Source organism: Oryx dammah, unplaced genomic scaffold (genome assembly GCF_014754425.2).
Source record: "Oryx dammah isolate SB20612 unplaced genomic scaffold, SCBI_Odam_1.1 HiC_scaffold_26, whole genome shotgun sequence".
NCBI lineage: Eukaryota > Metazoa > Chordata > Mammalia > Artiodactyla > Bovidae > Oryx > Oryx dammah.
This window is the reverse complement of record NW_024070210.1, coordinates 4,160,079-4,168,759: the sequence shown is the minus strand read 5'-3', so window position 1 is coordinate 4,168,759 and position 8,681 is coordinate 4,160,079. Positions and strand designations below refer to the sequence as shown.

At 41.8% G+C, this 8,681-nt stretch overlaps 1 long non-coding RNA gene across 1 annotated transcript; it reads left to right on the top strand.

The window, feature by feature from the left end:
* The first annotated feature begins 2,541 nt into the window (after positions 1-2,541).
* Positions 2,542-4,413, top strand: LOC120853563. The gene is made up of 3 exons (XR_005718809.1): positions 2,542-2,553; positions 4,182-4,183; positions 4,275-4,413. It is a non-coding gene; the product is annotated as an uncharacterized LOC120853563 (long non-coding RNA).
* The last annotated feature ends 4,268 nt before the right edge of the window (positions 4,414-8,681 follow it).

Below are 8,681 nucleotides of genomic sequence, written 5' to 3'. Positions count from 1 at the left end.
TAAAAGCCGCTGGCTCCTTAGAAGGAAAGTTATGACCAATCTAGACAGCATATTAAAAAGCAGGGACATTACTTTGCCAACAAAGGTCCATCTAGTCAAAGCTATGGTTTTTCCAGTAACCATGTAAACATGTGAAAGTTGGACTGTAAAGAAAGGTGAGTACTGAAGAATCGATGCTTTTGAACTGTGGTGTTGGAGAAGACTCTTGAGAGTCCCTTGGACTGCAACATCAAACCAGTCCATCCTAAAAGAAATCAGTCCTGAATTTTCACTGGAAGGGCTGATGTTGAAGCTGAAACTCCAGTACTTTGGCCACCTGATGTGAAGAGTTGACTGACTGGAAAAGCTCCTGATGCTGGGTGAGACTAAAGGCAGGAGTAGAGCATGACAGAGGATGAGATGGTTGGATGGCATCACTGACCTGATGGACATGAGTTTGAGTAAACTCTGGAAGTTGGTGATGGACAGGGAAGACTGGAGTGCTGCAGCCCATGGGATCGCAAAGAGTTGAACACAACTGAGTGACTTCATCGAACAGAATTTGCCAGTCTTATTCCTTGCTGCAGTGACATTGAAAATGCTCCATGCAGCAATAGGAGAGATATAAGATTCAGTTCAGTTCAGTTCAGTCGCTCAGTCATGTCCGAGTCTTTGCGACCCCATGAATCACAGCACGCCAGGCCTCCCTGTCCATCACCAACTCCCAGAGTTCACTCAGACTCACGTCCATCAAGTCAGTGATGCCATCCAACCATCTGTCGTCCCCTTCTCCTCCTGCCCCCAATCCCTCCCAGCATCAGAGTCTTTTCCAATGAGTCAACTCTTCACGTGAGGTGGCCAAAGTACTGGAGTTTCAGCTTTAGCATCATTCCCTCCAAAGAAATCCCAGGGCTGATCTCCTTCAGAATGGACTGGTTGGATCTTCTTGCAGTCCAAGGGACTCTCAAGAGTCTTCTCCAACACCACAGTTCAAAAAGCATCAATGAAGAGTCTTCTCCAGCACCACAGTTCAAAAGCATCAAATGTTGAACCTCTTCCTATTGGTCAGTTGCTGTAGAGAGCTGCCCTAAATTGATGTGAATGAAATACAGTTTCACGTGGTTGCTGACATTTCGTTAGTAACTGCAACATGACTAGTCTCTCCTAACGAATATAGAAATTAGCAAAAAGAGAAAGACATGCAACCAGGACAAACATTAAAATATGCAGTGTTGGCGTGGTGGACCTGGAGAGGAAATTGACAGGAAACGCATGCTGGAATAATGATGATCCGTGCAATACCTTGGCAAAGCATGAGAAAAGTGTGGCCTGCAACAACTTGAGAAACAAATGCCTCAGGAACCCGCAGTTTCAAGGTTAGAGATTAGGAAACAGAACTTCTCGAGTATGTGTGTGTGTTATTTGCTATTGTGTTTTATTATATCAAATGGAATACATATATATACATATATATTTTCCTATATGATATGATGTATATATATATATATATATATATATGTCTGTATACAGCAAGCATTTATCATATGAAAATGTCTAAGAGATAAAAGCTGAGGCTATAAAGATAAATGAGATATAACTGGTGCAATCCACAAGATTTCATTGGGTCTGTCTATCCAATTACTTGCCTTTAATACAGTCGGCTTCCTTGAGCATCATACCATAGTAAGAATATAAGGACCAGCCACAGATAGATAGGTTCTCTCTCATGAATTTTACCAGAATTTTACAAAAGCTTGCTCTCCGCTGCCTACTCTTGTGCCCGTAATATTGTGGTGTCTTGGATATGCTAGCCTTCTGCCCAGTGCCTCTGCCTCGAGCACTCCATTTGTGCAGGTCACTGGACTGCACTTTGATTTAGCAACTTTGTTTCCCCACTCAGCTCCCAGCTAGGTAGACTTCATTACTTTGGGCAATTTTCCAAGAATCTAGATCTCTGAGTAGCATACCTTCTGCCAACTCCCCCAGCCTTCTGTCAGAGGGAATTTTTTAAAAGAGAGTATGAACATGCTTTTCACACAAATATAAAGTGAACTGTTGTCAAAGATTTTGCATAACCCCCTCACTAATGAGGGCACTGGTAACGTTAGAACCATCCAAATGAGGATCTGACTTACAGTTTTATCTTGTCGACCAGAAAAGATCTTTCTTTACTTCTATGAGTAGCAGTTATTTGTAAATAACTATGGACAGCAAACACTTGCACAGCTGCCAGTTTTAAGTAGTTACCTTTTCTCTCTACAGAGTGGTGAAATAACCTGGTCACACAATCAAAGGCAAAGACAGCTGTAGAATCAGATAATTCCAGCACTGTCCACTAGACAACACCCAGCATTGAAGTAAACGGAGATGCAATAAGCTCTTTTGCCCACTTCGAAGTCTTCCACATTTATTCCCGGTGCACAATTAATTAAACTCTTGCCTCAGTGAGTCACCCCTTTTGCAAAAGGAAATAAAAATTTACATATAGCAAAAGAGTCCTATGTACAAATAAATATCTGAACATTGGCTACCTAGAAAAGGAATTTTATATTCCATGTGTAAACATATTTTTGAGTGAGTTGGATTTACTAATATGTTATCAGGAAAAAGCTATTCTTTTCCACTACTGCTTATTTTAGTTCACTTTTTAAATCTATCCTTCCTCCTTCCTAACTATGGATGGCAGCTTTACCAATGACTGTCAGGCAATCTGTGAAGACTCTTTCTTCTTCTGGTAATAAAATCTAGATTCAGACATCACAAAACCTCTAAATGTCATCAAAATGAAATGCTTTTCCCTTTCCTGGGTCAGGCCTGATTTTGAGTTGGAAATCTCTGGAAGAGAAACAGAAAGTGATCGGTTTTACCTCTATTTTCTGTTCCTCTTTCTCTTCTATTTGGTAGGTGATGCTTTGGGTCTTATGTGTTGAAGGAAAGGAAGCTCAAGGAAGAAGTGCGCCTGACTGGTAAGAATTGGAATCAGGTGTTGGAAAGTTGTGGGCATCAGGCATTGCCATTTCGCATCTTGTGGTGGGGGTCTTGTCACTTCCACCTTGCCTCTTTTGTCCTCTCCAGTTCTTGGTTTCCAGAAGTTTCCTTTTATTTTAGAGGCATCCTAATTCCTAGATGTTATTCTAAGGAGGAGACCCTCTCAGTAGACCAACAAACTCGTCACTGTGATGGTCACATCTGCCTTCCTGGAGACCAGTGCAGTATTTCAGAATCCTAGTACCATTCTCAATGCAAGCCCTTCTCTTTGCTGTTTCCAAACCGGGTTCTTTAGCCACACCTTCCTACCATTAAACTTCTCGGACAAATGTTAGATGCCAGATTCTGTCTTTCAGTCTCCAGGGAAAGCATGTCAAGCATTCAGTTCTTTTGAAAACCCCACTTACTCGACTTGAAATGGCAAAAAGAAAATAACAAGCATAATTTTTGTAAACTTGCAGTAAAGCATCCTCAGTCTGCAATCTCTTCACTCTCCGCCAGTACATTATTAATACTTGTTTGTGTTGCTAGGTTGTGAATGAGGAGCTAGTTTGCAGCCAACTCCACTACAAGTCCTGAATAGATGATCTAGGTAATCTTATGTTAGGATAAGAGTATACCAACTATTTTGTTCTTGACTGTTGAAGTGTTTGTTAAAATACCAATACAACATGAAGAGTTACATCTAACAGCTTGTTACATATATTATCCACAAAGACTATGGTGTGTGTTAGGAAGCTATGCATGCTAAGTCGCCTCAGTCCTGTCTGACTCTGTAGGACCCCGTGGACTGTATAGCCCACCAGGCTCCTCTGTCCATGGAATTTCTCAGGCATGAATACTGCAGTGAGTTCCATTTCCTTCTCTAGGGGATCTTCCCAACCCAGCGATCAAACCCTTGTCTCTCATATCTCCTGCACTGGTAGGTGGGTTCTTTACTACTAGTGCCACCTGGAAAGGCAGCTATGTTTGAGCTCAATATGAGATATGATGTTTTAAAGGAAGAAAACTAACCAAATCTGACATAGGCTTCCTCATGAGATGATAGATCTCCTGTAAATTGTAACGTTTAAGCAGAGACAAGATGACTATTTATTCAAATATTATTAAATGTTCATTGAATAAGCTGACTTCCCACCATATATGTTCTGAGTACTGGGGTTAGATAGCACACCCAGCAAAGATCCACATAGTCAAGGCTGTGGTCTTCCCAGTGGTACATATGGTTGTAAGACCTGTATCGTAAAGAAGGTGGAGTGCCAAAACATTGATGCCTTCAAACTGCGATGGTGGAGAAGACTCATGAGAGTCCCTTGGACACCAAGGAGGCCAAACCAGTAAATCTTTAAGGAAATGAACCCTGCATATTTGTTGGAAGGACTGATGCTGAGGCTGAAGCTCCAGTATTTTGGTCATCTGTTGAGAACAGCTGACTCATTGGAAAAGTCCCTGATGCTGGGAAAAATTGAAAGCAGGAGGAGAAGAGGGCATCAGAGGGTGAGATGGCTGGATGGCATCATCGATGCAATGAATATGAACTTGGGCAAGCTTTGGGAGACGATGAGGGACAGGGAGGCCTGGCGTGCTGCCGTCCATGGGGTCACAAAGAGTCGGACACGACTGGGAGAGCGGACAGCAACAACAAGCACACCAAGCTTTGTTCTATTTTGTTTTGTTTTTACGTATTTAGAACAAAAGTCTTGTGAAATCAAATACCACTTAATATGTACTGTTCATTCAATTAGACTTCCCTGGTGGCTCAGATGGTAAAGCGTCTGTCTACAATTCGGGAGACCCGGGTTCAGTCCCTGGATCGGGAAGATCCCCTGGAGAAGGAAATGGCAACCCACTCCAGTACTATTGCCTGGAAAATCCCGTGGACAGAGGAGCCTGGTAGGCTATATTCCATGGGGTCGCAAAGACTCAGACACTGCTGAGCGTTCATTCAGTTACACTCAGCAAATATTTTTTGAGGGCCTAGTATGTGTAAGGCACTCTGCTAGGCACTGAAGAAGTTGAGAAGGAAGATGTTGTCCCTGTGGTCATAAAACTCATAGTGGCAGGATGAGGGAGAGGGCTGAACCTCCCCTGGGTATTTCCACTCCACAGTACTATCTTATCTTGCCTACTTAAAGTTCCTCATTTGAAATGGACCATAAACCAAAATAATTTTTTTCCATAGATAATTTAAAATGACAAATCACTGACAATTTAATGTAAATCAATTTAGTAACAGTAATTAATTCATACGTGTCACATTTCATATGCTAGAATGTAACTCACTTATTACACGTTGTCACGATTCAAAGAGCTGCCTGCACATGCAGTTTTCACTGAGCTGTGCCCCGTCTTAATGGAAGTGCTCTTTTTTCAGTCCTGGGGAAAACAGAAGGCACAGCAACGTAAACTTAGCCTGAACTGCTCAGGGCACAGCATGTTAAACCCAATGCACTTTCTATTTGCAAAGTATTCAAATGCCTTTACCAGGAAAGTCAGTTAGGAAGGAAGGACTGCCTGCAGAATTAAGAACAGAGTGTAGCTGTGCATTTTTCTTTTGGTTGGTTAACTGAAAATCAATTTCCTATTTTAAAAGCAGACCCATCAAAGGCAAGTGTCCAATTTTAAGCTAAGCTCTACACTATGCTTTTCAATAAAATGTCTCTCTGCCTCTTTCCCTTTTCTCATTTCAATGTCCTGTTACATATTTCTGAAAGCCTGCCTTTCAAAGTTGGTGTATGCTATGATTGTGTGGAATGAAAAGCTCTGAAAGGCCACAAAGAAAAGTATCACTTGCCTCCATCTCTGAGGGGACGGCCCTTTGAATTAAGACTGATTCCACCTGCGAAGCCTGATTGAGCCTGAATTGATAATGCCTGCGTGTTGTGGGTTTTCTCGCTTTATTTCCCTTTGCATTCTTTTTCATTCCAGGATGTATTGTGGGCCATTATCCGATTTTCATAGCAGCATGAGTGATTACTAAAATGCTATGAAAGAGAAACTAAATCCTTAAAAAGAGGCATTCATCGAAGGCTCCTAGGAATCATACGCCAATATTCTTTGCTGATTATTGGGATTCAAAACAGAACATTGGAAACATCCAAAGGAATTTAACTGTACCTCACAAAGATTTTTATTTTCCTTTCCTTAAATGCTTAGAGTTCTTGAGACTGAGGAGTTTCCATTTGGTTTATGTCCTCACTGTCGTTCGTCTTTACTTTTATGTATTAATACAATGTTGTCTGGCAAAAGAACAAGATAAACATAGGCAAAATTTTACTCAAATAACTGCTGTTTCTCCAAACCCCCCCTAAATCCATATCTAGACCTCACCTCTGCAAAGCATGTGGCCTTTGCACTAGGAATTGGAAAGGGTGAGTTTTGAGCAGACTGTGACTTAAACAATCTGCCAGGAGTAAGTGCAGCATTAAAAAAGTGCAAGTGGCTAGAATCAGGGCAAAAAATGGAAAGAGCCTGTTTAGAAGTCTGGTGGCTTCCCAGGCGGTGCACGGGTAAAGAATCCACCCGCCAGTGCAGGAACAGAAAGAGACACAGGTTCAATTCCTAGAGGAGGAAATGGCAACCCCACTCAATATTCCTGCCTAAAAATTCCTTGGACAGAGGATCCTGGCGGACTACAGTCCATGGGGTTACAAACAGCCTGACACAACTGAGTGACTGAGCACGCACACACACACAGACTGTAAGTACTGATGATCTGGCAGAGCTAGGCTATGGGCTTATACAAGTGAATCAGATACACGTCTTTCCCTGCTCACGATTCACGACTATGTCACATGCTGTAAAGAAGTAGGTATAAGTGTTATATGAAAAAAATGAATATTAAGTTATTATGAAAGACAACCCAAATGCCCATACACATTTAATTGCATAAACAAAATGTGACATATCCACCCAATGGGATAATATTCAGTGATAAAAAGGAACAAAGTTCTAAGGCATACCACAGCATGGATGAACCTCAGAAACATTGTGATAAGTGAAAGAAGCCAGACACAGAAGACAATGTAGAGTGTGATTTCACGTACATGAAGTGTCCAGAAAAGGCAAACCCACGGGAACAAGAAATAGACTGCTAATTGTCTGTGGCTGAGGCTGGGAGTGGGAATAACGTAGGAGTGATCAGAATCCTCCAAAACTACTTTACAGTGATATTGCATAACTTGGTAGATTTACTAATAGTCATTTAACTGCACATGCTCAATTTTATAATATATAAATTGCATGTCAGTAAAGCGGTTGTAGACATCACCTTGCCAACAAAGGTCCATCTAGTTAAGGCTATGGTTTTTCCAGTAGTCATGTATGGATGTGAGAGTTGGACTATAAAAAAAGCTGAGCATGGAAGAATTAATGCTTTTAAACTGTGGTGTTGGAGAAGACTGTTGAGAGTCCCTTGGACTGCAAGGAGATCCAACCAGTCTATCCTAAAGGAGATCAGTCCTGGGTGTTCATTGGAAGGACTAATGCTGGAGCTGAAACTCCAATACTTTGGCCACCTGATGCAAAGAGCTGACTCATTGGAAAAGACCCTGATGCTGGGAGGGATTGGGGCAGGAAGAGAAGGGGACGACAGAGGATGAGATGGTTGGATGGCATCACCGACTCGATGGACATGAGTTTGAGTAAACCCCGGGAGTTGGTGATGGACAGGAAGGCCTGGCGTGCTGTGGTCCATGGGGTCACAAAGAGTCGGACACGACTTAGAGACTGAACTGAACTGAACCGAAAGCTGTAAAGTAAATTTCCACACGAGGTACGGGGAAATGGGGAAGACAGAAGAAGGAAGAACTTTTAGTGGGCATCTGCCTCATTTTCATAGTGCTGTGGGAACAGATTAACACAAATTTGGTTTCACAGAACAACATAAATGTATTCATTTCCACTGCTGGTGTTCAGAACCTGGACTCAGTGTCATTGCCCTAAAGTCAAGATATTGGTAGAGTTGATTCCCTCCAGAGGCTCTGAGGGGAGAACCGACTTCCTGGCCTTTTTCAGCTTCTAATGACTCACTCTATTCTTTCGTAGCTGGCCCCTACATCCTTCCTCAAGTTGCATCACCAATATCCGCTTCCCTCATTATATCTCCTTCTCTATGGTTCTTTCTTATCGGGATGGCTTCAATCACATTAGACCACCTGGGGTAATCTCTTCATCCCAAGGTCCTTGACTTCTGCAAAGCCACTGTTGTAACATTTCCAGGTTCTGGAGATTAAGATGCAAACATATTTGAAGACCCATTTTTCAGAACAACATCAGGCCCATTTCTTTTTGGATAGAAATTTTGAATTGCATCTTGAAGAATGGATGCTTTTCATGTAGAAAAAAAATGAAGAAATTCACTCCAAGTAGATATAATGTTGTCAGGAAAGGAATAAAGAAAAAAAGCTGCATATAACCTGTGAGATCAGACAACAACAGTTGGATTTGGTTATCATCATCTGTTTCCCAATTAGCTGGTTAGATTGAGATTCAAATGTGCTACAATATTCTCCAGCCTTTAGATATTCCTCCTCGCCTACACAACCTCCTTCAGTTACCACCCAAATGCTTTGTTTCCTTATTACAATATTTTCACAAACCTTTCAACAGTGTTTCTACTCTCATTGTTTTCTCTTCCTTTCTTACCAATATCTCTGAAATTCACACCATTTTGGATTTGCCCTTACCACTCCACTTTCATTGCACTACAAGCT